Source organism: Meleagris gallopavo, chromosome 1 (assembly GCF_905368555.1).
Source record: "Meleagris gallopavo chromosome 1, MGAL_WU_HG_1.1, whole genome shotgun sequence".
Lineage (NCBI taxonomy): Eukaryota > Metazoa > Chordata > Aves > Galliformes > Phasianidae > Meleagris > Meleagris gallopavo.
Window position 1 is genome coordinate 152,899,330 of NC_139404.1, and position 14,501 is coordinate 152,913,830.

A 14,501-nucleotide genomic window follows, 5' to 3' on the forward strand; every position below is an offset into this window, starting at 1 on the left:
CTGCCACAAGTCATGATTAGAGGCTGCACAGTGGCCTGGAGAGATTACTAGATTGACCCAAGCAGTTGCTTTAAGATCCAGAGTGTACATTGCCTGAAACACCAGTATAATTGTTTTGCTGCAAAGTGTCTGAAGGCAGAATAACCCAGAATACCCAGACTACGGGGCAGAGCTCTATTTTGGTCCTTGGTTCTTTATGCTAACAGCCTGGAGACAGTTTATCTGAATGTGCAATTTCAGGAGAGACAAATGTTTGTGCACTTGTATTAAAGAGAGTATAGGACACGCAAGCATGGAATACACAAATACAACGCTCACTGGTTTGTCCTAGATAGCAGATTCTACTTTGGCCAGCCTGAAAAAAAAAATATTATCTATCTTATCTCCTTTTCCTATGAAAACATATAAATCAGGAAAGTTGTAGGAAGGAAGGGAGAGGAAAGGGCAGGGTTTCACTCTGGGCTTAAAATCCAGACATCCGCCTTCACGTAAACTCTCTAAAGGCAGTGCTGCACAGCACCTTTCCAGAAAGCACAGCAAGCTGCAGATTTGCGAATGGTTCCAATTGCTGGCTGGGCTGCTGGCAGAGCATGCACTTCCCCAGCTCGAAAGACCCAGTTGTTTTACTCTTTGCCCTGCTCCTTCCTTCTGAAACAATTTAATGGGGCCTTTGAGCATGATAAAGTCACTAAAGCAGGCAGGCTGCAAAGTAAGGTGAGCAGAGATACTGCACACAAACAGAACTGCTGATGGCTCATGTGTTCCTAATTTTCAGCAGTCAGTAGAGGCTGGTTAAAATAAAGCTGACATGATGGTGAAGTTTTGACTATCCTGTTTTCTGCCAGCATTCCTGGAAGCACAGCTCATAAAACGCAGTGAATCATATAAAAGTCTCCAAGAATTCATCACTAGAAAAGAAAATTAATCTCTTCTTCATTGGTATGTATTTTACTATAATGATGAAACCATACTCATTTAATTCTTCCCTAAGTTAAAGACTTTAATTCAAAGAGCACCTGACTCTGCTATCCAGTCACGTTGAATAAAGTTTTGATGCAATTTTGCTGTGACAGTTTGGACAAAAATATATTATTTCCTATGAATCAGACCTGCAGAAGTGGTCTTTCAGCTTCTGCTGCTGCTTTTGTAATTTTCAAGCAATCAGAAGCAATATGAAGTGTCAAGCAAAATATTTTGTATCCCTTATACAATGGTCTGTGATAAAATGCGTGACTTGCCTGTTTAGGGGAACTCATTTATTACAGTAAGAAAAAGGTTGCAGTAATACACCCTACTTCCACTAATAATGATAATGATAATAATAAATACAGTTGTTGGGCCTTTGAGCAAGCAAAAAGCTGAGAGGCTGAACAGCACAAACATGCTAAAATGGTTCTCTTCAAAATCAATCTTCTATTTGTAACATGCTCACACATTACACTTTCTTCTCAAACAAACAAACAAGCAAAAATGTAATTGTATAAAGGACCCTTCTTTGCAGGTCAAGGAGAGGCTCAACTCAGTGTTCCCCGATGCTCCATTTAAGAACGGTTTGTCATACATTGAAATTTTTCTCTTTAGTTCTTTATATAGGAATAAACAACATTGCACTCTAAAACAGAAGCAATCCTTGCAATAATGCACAGGTGTTCTGACTGTGGGTTATTTCCTCTAAAAGCATCCCCATAAATTACTCTACCTCTTCCTGTAGTGCTCCAGGGAAGCATCTCAAGAGCCAACTCTGGTGGAAGGAAACCAGGAAAGTTTTGTCTTTAACAAGGTGGTGGCAGTGGCAGCAGGGATACTGTGGGATGGATTGCAAGGGAGCAGATACAGAGTTCAGAGATCAAAAGGGTCACAGCTGCTAATACAATGCTGGGTGAAGGAGAGAGTGTTTTTTCTCTGCTCAGACCTACTGGGAGTGCAAGAAGGAGGTCAAATTTACATCTGCTCAGCTCAGCCCCACAGGGGATAAGTAAGAAGTTCATAGTACAGAACAATAAGAGAGTTCTTCAGAGGACCTATTTCCTTATGCATACTTCAGCATCTAGCTCTGTCTTCTTTAATGTTGTTTGTGTTTAAAACTCCTCATCATGAGCCTTTTAATGCAAGATAGACCTTTCTACAAAATCAGTAATAGTGGCTGTTCAGCTCATAAATACATGAAGCAACCGAAATTTTATGGTGCCGTCCATGCCTCATCGAACATTAATGCATTCCTTGTAAACACATATTCTTTATTTGCTTTGGACGATAACAGTACCATGTGCCAGACTTACCATTAAATCCCAGTTCTGATATTTGTAATGGGATATAACAGAAGTTTTATCCTCAAGAAAAATTCCTCATTCCATTTTCTGTGCTTAGCACCCCAAAAATATGACATTTTTTATCTGTACCAGTTTTCCCTCATTGCCTGTCAAATTACCACACATAAAGCACTTTGTTGCAGACACATGATTAGTATTTGGGAGGTGAGTGATTTATAAGCTGGCACGGGAATGACTGAGAATCAAATCAATGATTTAAAATGTAGCTGTTGGAAGAGAAAAAAAATCAGAAAAACCAAACGTCATAACTTATAAGTTCTCAAAATGTCATCAAATGTAACGTCATCAAAAAGCTCCCCCAGACTATAAATACCTTGCACTTTAGCAGCTTGCACCAGGACCACGTGGGGAGATACAGAGGGCCTTACTGGGTTCACCTTGTGTTGTACTTCATGTGGGAACAGCACAAGCTTTGAAAAAAAAAGTGTTTAAGGAAGGAAATTAAAATATAAACAAAAGCAGAGGAGGTGGGTCATGATAGCAGGAGGAATCTATGCTTAACATGCTGGAACCATAAATAACAAACGCATTAAAAAGGTCAACCACAACCCTTATCATGATTTGCTGACAAATTTTAGCCAGAAACTGAGGACTGCCGAAAACCAGAAGAAAAACAATTCAGCCATGGCTAGCCCCATCCTGTCCAGCACTTCTCAAAACCCATCCTCTTGGGGTGCCCAATTGGTTGCACTGTCTCTACAGCCCCGGCCCTGATTGCTGCTTGGATTGGCACAGCCCCCACACCCTCATGCCAAGCCTGGGCTCAGAGAAGTATGGGTCTGGGCATGGCTGGGCTTCAAGAAACTGATAACCCACTAGCCACACGGAAACACTTGACTGATAGCCAGAGTAGAGGTGAGACCATGAAATGACCACAGCTGCCTTTCTTTTTTACTTGTTTTTTACAAGCTATGACATAAAAATAAAAGGAACAAGTCAAGAATGTAAATTAATTGCAAGTCAGCTGGTTTTATTTCATTCCATTCTTTTAAGATTAACTGCATCCAGAAACTTCTGTGTTTAGTTCAGGCAGGGGTCTAATAAATACATGTTCTCTTTCAATAGCATATGAATTAGAAGGATAAATTCACTAGCAACTTTGGATCAGGCACAATTTCCTAACCTGTTCACATGAATACCTTATATAGCCTGGCTTTGAGAACAATTTACTTGCAATCCACTTTCTAGACAGCCGGTCATTGCCTGGAATTGAAAGTGTAATATTATAAAACCTTGTCTCATACACATAAGCCACCAGTCAATACTAATACACCCCACTGTCTGTACCTGCGTACCTGTGTTGCACATCACCATTTGGCTGAGACAAAACTATAATGTGCTGCTAGGCAAGGAGAGGTCCCTTTCTATGCTTTTGTCAGGCTTCATTGAATAAAACTACAACTACAGCTGAGAAGCTGGAATTCAAATAAAAATGACTACTATTACAAATCAAGCAAATAGATATTTTCCCTCATAGTACTAGCAGGATTCTGTTTGGTAGAGCAATCCTGTATCAAAGATACAAAGAGAACACCTATTGATAAACCACAGTGCCATTTTATTTGACACTTTCCTACAAAATTGTGGGTTTCTAACTTCAGAAGTCTGATTAAGGGGTGTATGCATTCACAAACACTACATTTCATGTCTAGACAGCTTTGTGAACATCAGGTAAGATGTTTCTCGTTCACGTGCCTTTTATGATTCAGTAAAAAAGTCTGATGTTACTCTGTTAGTGCTTACAGCCAAGATGCCAATTTTCAGTGGTTATTCACTTCATTTTCTGATTGGTTGTACAGATCAAAACAACAATATTTGTTCTACTCTGCATGATTTACAGATAAAAGTTTTATTGACCTCCTTTGTCAAATCCTTCTTCCTCTGAATATGTCATGCTGATTTTACAACTGAATCACATTAGATGAATTTACGTTCAGCATAGAAACCATGCCTTTTAACCGAATTTCCTTGTTTCGGTGAACTATACACAGGATAACAGCTCCCTACGTTATATGCAATATTCATATTCTGATATGTAATTGCTTGTTGTGATACATAATTGTTCAATGACGTGCTAAATATGTAACATAGTGAGATTGCTAAAAAAGCCAGTGTTATGGGATAAAATGTTCTCAGTTGTAAGATGTGATGGAAGATCTGGAGTGTCCCACTGCAGTTTGATATTCCATATAGATGCAGTATCCTTTGTTATGTGCTCCTGACTCCATGGTGCAGCCATCTCTCCTGTTCTTTTCCATGATTTGGGGGCTATTAGACGTTTTCATGATTATGCAATTTCAGGTCCTAATATATTCAAAGCCTTTGGTACCTTAGTCGTGGTGATCTGAAATACTATGAGTTTAAATAGATTATTATCACACATCTTATTCTGGTAAATTCTTCAGTTCATTGTTTAAGTTACCTAACAATCAAATTGGTTGTTATGGTGGAAAGTGAAGAGAAGCCAGAAGAAGAAGCCACAGTGTCTAGTGAGAAAACCCAAAGAGTAACAAGGATCAAAGATCCAGGAGCATCAGGTCAAATTTATAGATGTGGTGTAGAACCATGCCTATTATGCAAATCCCAATTTCAGAATGCAGCCTACAAACCCCACCAAAAACGAGACACTTTACAGCATCATCATATCTATTGTGGTTACTTTCTGAACAAAGAACATTTGGAAATCCTTAGGATAAACCATATATTCAGTGAATGCAATTCAGGAAATCAATTGTACTCATTTGTACCCAGATGTTAGGTACCAAACTTAGGGCCCTAAATTAAAGTCAATGACTGTTGTGCTGTTAACTTCAAATGAACTGGCATTTCATCTCCTCAGTCTTGCTGCCAGTAATAGAGGAAGGATATAGAATAGAGGAATGATATAGAATAGAGGGAAAGGGACAAAGTAACACCACTGCAAAAGGAGCTAAGCATAAGCAGAACTGCACCAAGTGATAATTCGTACATCTGTTTTATACAGGTTCAGGCTCTGACAGCAGGTGCACAAAAGTCATGGAATATAAAAGCAAAATTTTGCTCTGAATTTTTCACTGCACCTCAAAAGCACATGAGTACAGAACACGTAAGTAATGATTTCTTAATTAAAGCTCAGAGCCTCTCCCTTTTCCATTAAAATAGGAAAGAATGATAATTTCTCTCTTCCCCACTGTTGCCCTATTGAGGCTTAAAGGAAGGATTATACTTTGTGATACAGACCAGCAGTTACTGCAAAATTATTTGTGTAAATGTGATGCTGGCTCTTATCTTTATGTTTTTTCAGTGACTTACCAGGGGACCATCCAAAAATGCTGAGGTGCATACCATTATCTTTTACCCATCTGAATGCTGGAAGATAAAATAAATGTTAACAGGTCCAGTTAGGACAAAATATTTTTAGCAGTCATCACAAGTGGAAATAGGGAAAGCTTAACAACTCATGCCTTAAGTTCTGTGCTCAGTGCCCCCAAACCAAGTTCTCTAATAAATACAAATGGTCTCCAACTACTGACATATACATCTCAGATTCATTCAGAAGTTCCTTGTAGTAGAGCCATCTCAAGGAGCCTGTGGTGAGATGTGAAAGAGCAGAGCTCAGTCTGGAAAAGAAACCTTGGAGAGCTTAGCACAGCAAACAAAAGCAGACATACAAATGTCTGGTATGAGGGCATCTCAGTTACAGAACCAAAGAGCACAGAATGTGCAAAAATGAAAAAAAAAAAAAAAAAAAAAAAAAGAGAGAGAAAGAGAAAATGTGTTGTTCTAATAGGGGTGGTTTTCCTTTAAATATGGATGCTTTCTTAGAAGCAGCATTTCTTAAAGTTTCCTCCAGTCGCAAGTGCCGGATGCCAGAAATGCAAATGAGCAGCTGCCCTTCCCAGCCCCTATTTTGGATTTTACATAGCTGAGAGAATCTTCAGACCTTAGAGCATATTTATTCTTTGATTTCTATGCTAAAACAGTCTGCAGCCTGAGTAAACACTGAGGATGGCATGGAGCCAAGTAGTTTGTCTACATAGGCAGATTTTTGTTTCTCCAGTCTTCTTTCAGATTTACAGCTGAGTAGTCCTAAGCAGTGGATGCTCCCCTGAGCTTTCAACCCATGGAAACAAAGCTGAAACCTGTGAATTTTCCTTCTCATGTACAGATTGAACCAGTTTAGTGTTCTTTATATACTCAGAGATGATCCAGGCAACCTATTGAACAGTCTATGAGAAGCATTCACCATCATCTCACTCCCACAAGGTCCAGATCAGATCTCAGATCAGGTAATGCCGGTACAGATTTTTTAGCTTTAGCAAAGTTTTTTTTTCGTTTGTTTGTTTGTTTTTTCTTGATATATATAATGGAATCATAGAATGCCTTAGGTTAAAAGGGTCCTTAAAACCCACCCAGTCCCACCTCCCTGCCATGGGCAGGGCTGCCATCCACCAGCTCTCTTCCTCTTCCAGGCAAAGCACAGTACAGTTGGTTTTTGACATATGAAGTAGCTGTGGCTGGTCTAGCTTTAATTCTTGATGAACCATCCAAGAGCTGGATAAACACTATATCTGAAGGCATGCTTCACCAAGAAGCATTTGCTGCTATAGATTTTCTCTCCATTCTCGTACTCAGTTCTCTTTTACACTGTGTTCTCTTCCCTTGCAAATAGCCTGGGAGGCCCTCCCAACACTACACCTGCCTGGACCCCCTACTCCCTACCCCATATAGACAAACTCTTTCACTTCTACTGCAGTTGACAGAGAACATTCCCACTTTACCCAGAATACAACCCCTAGCTTTTCAGCCTTGATTTCTTCAGTAACATCCTTGCTTTAGTTTATGGTCCATATCATATTTTCCAGTATAGATGTATGTGACATCTTTCTAGTGTTAATCAAAATAAGTCAATTTATTTCATGAACTGGAACTGACATCAATTTGATGGAAACAGTAGAGGAATCAACAATGAAACTAGATCTGCAGCCAATAGGAGGGTACAGTAACAGTGAGCTTAGATTTGTGGGAATAGGGAGAGGTAGAAATAACTTGGAGAACAGAGTCAGTGGAGTTAGAGGTAGTACCCCTAACTTCAGCTCTCAAAATTGTAGACAGTTTTGTGTCTACAGCCTCATTAATGTTGTGTTTGCATCACAGCTCTAAAGCAAACGAAAATCATCCCATTGGTAGCATTCCCTCCTCAGTGCCTACTGTCCTGCTTCCACTCCACAAAAATGACCATCTCTATCCCATATATTGTGGGTCCCACTTTTTCAGCTTTGTCCACTGCAAGTTCTACATGAAATTTAAAATAATAAAGAGAAGCATAAGTTAAACTGCGCCCTTCTGTATTACAATTCTGTGTCCTGTAACAACAATAAAAAAACCCTACTGTGATAAATCTTTATGTGGGGGTCAATAAAGCAATAATACTGTACGATGGAAACTGATCATTTACAATAATGACTGATTTATTACTCCATTCACTTGTCCTTATCTTTCTCTTAGGGCAGTTTACTGTGAGTGCTTGTTAACTACCATTATGAACTGTTTCTTGGGAGAAATACTTAAATAGGAGACTGTAAGTTATTGACAAGTGTGAGATAACTTCAAGTCCTTCAGTCTACATGGAATAGAAACTTTGTAGCACCAAGAGAAACATACAAAACTAGATCATTTTTGGTCATTATGGCATGTAAGACAACATTCAATTATGTAGGTCACTCTGAAAGTAATGCTTCCTATTTATTCCCCTTGAAATTACAACAGATACAAGGAGCAAAATAACACTGTTAGGTGGAGCAAATTCACATCTACAAAACACTGTTTTTCAACACAATCACCACCACTAGCTGTGCGTTTTGGTGCATCCACGTGTGCTGAGGGAGCTGGCGGAGGTCATTGCCAAACCGCTCTCCATCATTTTTGAGAGGTCTTGGATAACAGGGGAGGTCCCTGAAGACTGGAGAATAGCTAATGTCACTCCGGCCTTCAAAAAGGGCAAGAAGGAAGATCCGGGTAATTATAGGCCTGTCAGCCTCACCTCTGTCCCTGCAAAGGTGATGGAACAGCTTGTGCTGGATACCATCTCCAGACAACTGGGAGAAAAGGAGGTTATCAGGAGTAGTCAACATGGGTTCACCAAGGGGAGGTCGTGCTCGACCAACCTGGTGGCCTTCTATGATGCTGTCACATGCTGGGTGGATGGGGGAAGAGCGGTAGATGTAGTCTACCTTGATTTTAGAAAGGCATTTGATACTGTCTCCCATGACATCCTTATAACAAAGCTGAGGAAGTGTGGGATAGACGAGTGGACAGTGAGGTGGGTTGAGAACTGGCTGACTGGCAGAGCGCAGAGGGTCGTCATTGGTGGAGCAGAGTCTGTCTGGAGACCTGTAACCAGTGGTGTCCCCCAGGGGTCTGTGCTGGGTCGGTCTTGTTCAACATCTTCATCAGTGACCTTGATGAGGGGATAGTGGCCACCCTCAGCAAGTTTGCTGATGATACGAAGTTGGGAGGATTGGCTGACACGCCTGAAGGCTGTGCTGCCATTCAGCGAGACCTGGACAGGCTGTAGAGCTGGGCAGTAAGAAACCGGATGAGGTTAACAAAAGCAAGTGTAGGGTCTTACACCTAGGAAGAAATAATTGCATGCACCAATACAGGCTGGGGGATGAGCTGCTGGAGAGGAGCTCTGTGGAGAGGGACCTGGGCGCCCTGGTGGGCGACAGGTTAGCCATGAGCCAGCAGTGTGCCCTCGTGGCCAAAAAGGCCAATGGCATTCTGGGGTGCATTAAGAAGAGCGTGTCCAGCAGGTGGAGGGAGGTGATCCTCCCCCTCTACTCTGCCCTGGTAAGGCCTCATCTGGAGTACTGTGTCCAGTTCTGGGCTCCCCAGTTCAAAAAAGACAGGGATCTCTTGGAAAGAGTCCAGCGGAGGGCCACAAAGATGGTGAAGGGCCTGGAGCATCTCCCCTATGAAGAAAGGCTAAGTGAACTGGGTCTGTTTAGCCTTGAGAAAAGACGACTGAGAGGGACCTGATCCAGGTTTATAAATATCTGAGGTGTGGCGGCCATAGTGGTGAGGCCAGTCTCTTTTCAGTGGTACGTGGAGACAGGACGAGGGGAAACGGACATAAGCTGCAGCATAGGAAGTTTCGCACGAATGTGCGTAAGAACTTCTTCACGGTGAGGGTGACGGAGCACTGGAACAGGCTGCCCAGGGAGGTTGTGGAGTCTCCTTCTCTGGAGATATTCGTCTCGCCTGGAAGCCTACCTGTGCGACCTGGTGTAGGGAACCTGCTTTGGCAGGGGGGTTGGTCTCGATGATCTCTAGAGGTCCCTTCCAACCCCTACAATTCTGTGATTCTGTGATTCATTTTTGCCAGAGATGAACAAGGGCCTGCATGGTACACTCATGAATATCTGCACCAAGTGGAGGTGATCCACTCTCACTGCTGCCACTGCTGTAATGTACCATTTCACCACTCACAGTGCTCACCCACTGTTTGGCCTCCATCAGCATTCAACAAGTGTCAATGACTGTCACTGTGTGTGACTCTTCTTCATGGAAGAATTCAATGGCACCTTTCCTTCATATGCACTTCTGTGTCAAAGGCCAGACCCTGATGTCGTGGGGCAACAAAATAAAATAGGAGCAGCCAGCCCTCTTATACGAAGTCGATACAATGAGTAAAAAAGAGTCAATACTTACAAGTTTTAAAAATTTTGAGACATTAAGTTTCTCATTTGCCTGCAATGGGTAGGAAGTGCTGAATTCCTGGGAGTTGATACCTCTAGTCAGCTGAGACCTGTTAAGGCACTTCTTCTCTGAGTGTGTTGTGGGAGACATGTTTCAAGAAAGTAGAAGATGGTGCTGAGAAGAACTTGAATACTTTATGAAAGGATGTCTGAGACTGGTAAGGAGTGTCTCAAATCAACATGAGGTAATTGACATCACTTTGTGGACTATTTTACATTTGAAACATTTCCAAAAGCTTTTTGGAGTTGCTTTCCTTAGAAAAGGAGAGCTCAGGAGTGTTTATTGGCTGAAAGCTTGGTCTGGGAACAGATGAAAACAGCTTGATACAAGAGATTAGGAGATGGTACCACTGTATCCTGTAGGCAAGATACAAGCTGGCATCTCTCTGTTTCCTCTTATCTTCTGACATAAATTTGCAATGCCTGCAAGACAGGAACAAAGGAGCTTCTGCTGAGATTCTGAAGCCAGAAGCTGTCACTCCGAAAGAGCTGGCTTGGCCACTTCAAACTGTAAGTAACAGTTTGTACTGTCGTCAACTGAACAACACAAGCTTGGATGACTTGCCATTACTGAAGATCAGCACCTGACACCAAGATATTGCTGGTTCAAGGAGTGATGAACCTCTTTGTTTTACTGTGTTTGTGTATCTGTTCGTTTTCTGTCTCTTTCCCCATTTTCTATCTTTTCTCTTGATCTTCTTTTATTCTTTTACTCATTGTAGTAGTCATTATCTAAAATTGTCTTACTTGTAACACTTATTAATTGTAATTAGCCAATTAGTCAATTTTACCCTCAAGTACTTATTCTTAGTTGTTGTCAAGAAAGCTCAATAAATTGATGTGTATTATTCCTCTGAGTCTTGGATGACTCCATTGTGGTAGTGACCCCTTGCTGACAAGGGGAGGTGCGACTCAGGGGACAGAAAAAGATTCACCTCCCTCAAAACTCAGAGTGGGATGAGACAAAGTAGGTGGGACGATTCTCAGTGGTAGCAGAGCAGAAGACTCAGAGACTCAGTAACTCCTCTCCCAGTCCTGTTACGTCGGGCCCATAAAAACCTAATGAGGTTCAATAAGGCCAAGTACAGGGTGCTGCACTTGGGTTGGGGCAATCCCAGGTGTTTATAGAAACTGGGGGAAGATCTCCTTGAGAGCAACCCCCTGTGGACTTGGGGGTCCTGCTGGATGAGAAGCTGGACATGAGCCAGCAATGTGAGCTTGCAGCCCAGAAGGCCAACTGTGTTCTAGGCTGCATTAAAAAAGGGGTGGCCAGCAGGGAGAGGGAGGTGAGTGTCCCCCTCTACTCAGCTCTTGTGAGGCCCCATCTGGAGTAATGCGTCCAGGCCTGGGACCCACACTACAGGAAAGATGTGGATCTTTTGGAGCAAGTCCAGAGGAGGGTCATTAAGATGGCCAGAGGGCTGGAGCACCTCTCCTGTGAGGAAAGATTGAGGGAACTGGGCTTATTTAGCTTGGAGAAGAGAAGACTCCAGGGACACCTCACTGTGGCCTCCCGCAATGGGAGTACTTGAAGGGAGCATATAAACAGGAGAGGGAGTGGCTTTTTACGAGGGTGGATAGTGATAGAATAAGGGGGAATGGTTTTAAACTGAGACAGTGGAGGTTTAGGTTAGATATTAGGAGGAAGTTTTTCACTCAGAAGGTGGTGACACACTGGAACAGGCTGCCCAAGGAGGTTGTGGATGCCCCATTCCTGGAGGCATTCAAGGCCAGGCTGGATGTGGCAGCTTGGTCTAGTGGTTGGTGATCATGCACATAGCAGGGGGGTTGAAACTAGATGATCATTGTGGTCCTTTTCAACCCAGGCCATTCTACGACTCTATGTTTCTATGATTCTGTGTTCTTCTGGGTGGTCAGAAGGAACCTGTTCTTGACTCTTGTCCTCATCAGTTGAAGAGCAATCCCTTCACTAGTACCTATCCTTAGTATGAAACAGTGGGCTGGTTGTGGGGATCCACCATTAAGATCGTACATACAATTAAATCAAGTGTGTTTGTGACGGTTTTCTGTCACAGAGACCAGCTGGTATGGAATGGCTTTTGTCCATGCAATTAAACATTTTATCTTCCTAACCAGGTGTCTACACTCAAACTGAGCATGGTCTCTGGCTCGTGCTCCTGAACTGCACACAGCAGAGAGCTATTCTAGGAGAGTGTTATTTTGTATTAAAAGCCATGCCAGGGTCTACTCCAACAATACAAGAAGATGATTGAATACAACTGTTATAAAACTTTCCCTGGTGAAAATTAATTTATTTGCATATAGGTAACTTTTGAGTTTTAAAGTGCTAAAGTGGGTAATCTGGGATTTGTATAACCCCAGCGGTGTATTTATTTCATACTAGTGTAGCTCCACTGACTTCAGTGAGGTTACTCTGGATTCACCATGATGTGATCAAGATCAGAATTTTTTCTCAAATGATTTTGTGAGTGAAATGCTCACTTTCTTTTGCTTCTAACACTGTCTGCTAAAATTTCATGCTTGGGAAAAGCCGAGCTTGCTAGTAAGCTTGTTAAATGTAATACAAATCCCTACAAAGGAAAATTATCTATAGCTTGGACACTTCCCAAAATGGGCTTGTTACAGAGAGCGTTTGTTAACAGTAATGTGGAAATCAGTGAAAAATGAGTACTGGAGAGTACATGTCAGAATGAATAGGGGAATAACTATCTTGTGAAGGAGATATGTGTGGAAAGAAAGGAAACAGCACAAACATACAGAACAGGAAATAGTGATACTGATATCAGAAATCCACCACAGAATCATAGAATGGTTTGGGTTGGAAGAGACCTCAAAGATCATCCACTTCCAACCCCCTGATATGGGCAGGGTTGCTACCCATTAGATCAGGCTGCCCAGGGCCTCATCCAACCTGATCTTGAATGCCTCTCCATTTCAATTTTTTTTTTACTCTCCAAGTAAAATTTCTTCTGAACATCTAATCTAAGTCTCCCGTCTTAGTTTAAATACGTTCCTCTTTTCCTGCTATTATCATGACATGTAAAAAGTCAGTCTCCTTCCTGTTTAAAACCTCTCTTTAGGTACTCGAAGGCTGCAATGAGGTCTTCCCAGAGCCTTCTCTTCAGGCTGAACAAGGCCAGTTCCCTCAACCTATCTTTGCAAGAGAGGTACTCCAGCCCTCTGATTATCTTTGTGGCCCTCCTCTGGACCCACATCAACACACCAACAGTTCTTTCTTGTGCTGGGAGTCCCAGGCCTAAATTAAAAAACAAAACATCCACCAGCACCTTGGCATCCTGCTGGTCCTTGTCTTCCTTTCCTTCCTTGCACTGTGACCATGTCCAGGGCAGACTGACAGATGACATCATGCTCACCAATGCAAATGAACTGATTGGTGACATCAGGATTGGAAGATGCATGGGCTGTGGTGGCCGTGCTATGGTTGAGTTCATTATCCCGAGGAATACGAGACAGGCAAAGAGTAAAATTAGAATGCTACATTTTAAGAAAGCTAACTTCCAGCTCTTCAGGGAGTTAGTCAACAAAACACCCTGGGAAACTGTCCTCATGGGCAAGGGTGCAGAGCAGAGCAGGCAGATCTTTAAGGAAGCTTTCTTCTGGGTGCAAGAGCTTTCCCCTCTACAATGCATTGATGAGGCCTCACTTGGAGTACTGCATCCAGATATGCACTCCTCAGTGCAGGAGAAACATAGACCTGTTGGAAGTGTCCAGAGAAAGGCCACAAAAATGATCCCAGGAATGGAACACCTCCTCTGTGAGGACAGGCTGTGAGAGCTGGGGCTTTTCAGCTTGGAGAAGGCTCTTTGGTGAACATCGGTAACTAAAGGGGACCTACTGGAAAGAAGGGGACAGACTTTTTAGCAGGGTCTGTGGTGATAGGGGAAATGGTTTCAGTCTTAAAGAGGGCAGATTTAAATTCGATATAAGGAAGAAGTCTTTTACAGTGAGAGTAGTGAGGCACTGGAACAGGTTGCTCAGAGATGTGATTGATGCCCCATCCCTGGAGACTTTCAAGATGAGGCTGGATAAGGCCCTGGGCAACCTGATTCAGCTGTAGACGTCCCTCTTCATTGCAAGGAAACTGGACTAGATGACTTTTAAAGATCCTTCCAACACCGGAGATTCTATGATTCTATGATTCTATGCACTGTGGAATACCACCAGAACCTCTGGGACCCATGTAACTGATGTGTGAATGAGTTGTGATTGGCCAGAAAGAAAGCAAAGACAGAGGTAGCAGAGAAGTTATTCAAGGTTACTATGGGAAAATCAAGAGAAATGGAAAAATACAGGTGGATATGGAAATAAGATAAGTGAGACTATGAAATAGTGATGGGAGAAATTGAGACACTTGTTGAATTAGTGAATGAAGTGAGTTTAAATTAGGGACTAATGGCTTGGGAATAGAGAGGCAGAGAGAAGAAATCTG

General features: G+C 42.3%; 1 protein-coding gene across 1 annotated transcript in view; it reads right to left on the reverse strand.

Moving 5' to 3' along the window:
- Positions 1-13,455, reverse strand: part of UCHL3 (ubiquitin C-terminal hydrolase L3) — a 252,357-nt gene extending 238,902 nt beyond the window's left edge. Inside the window, exon 1 of the mRNA XM_085215738.1 lies at positions 13,437-13,455. The gene's annotated coding sequence lies outside the window, so the exon portion shown is untranslated. The remainder of the gene's footprint in view (positions 1-13,436) is intronic.
- Between the last annotated feature and the right edge of the window lie 1,046 nt (positions 13,456-14,501).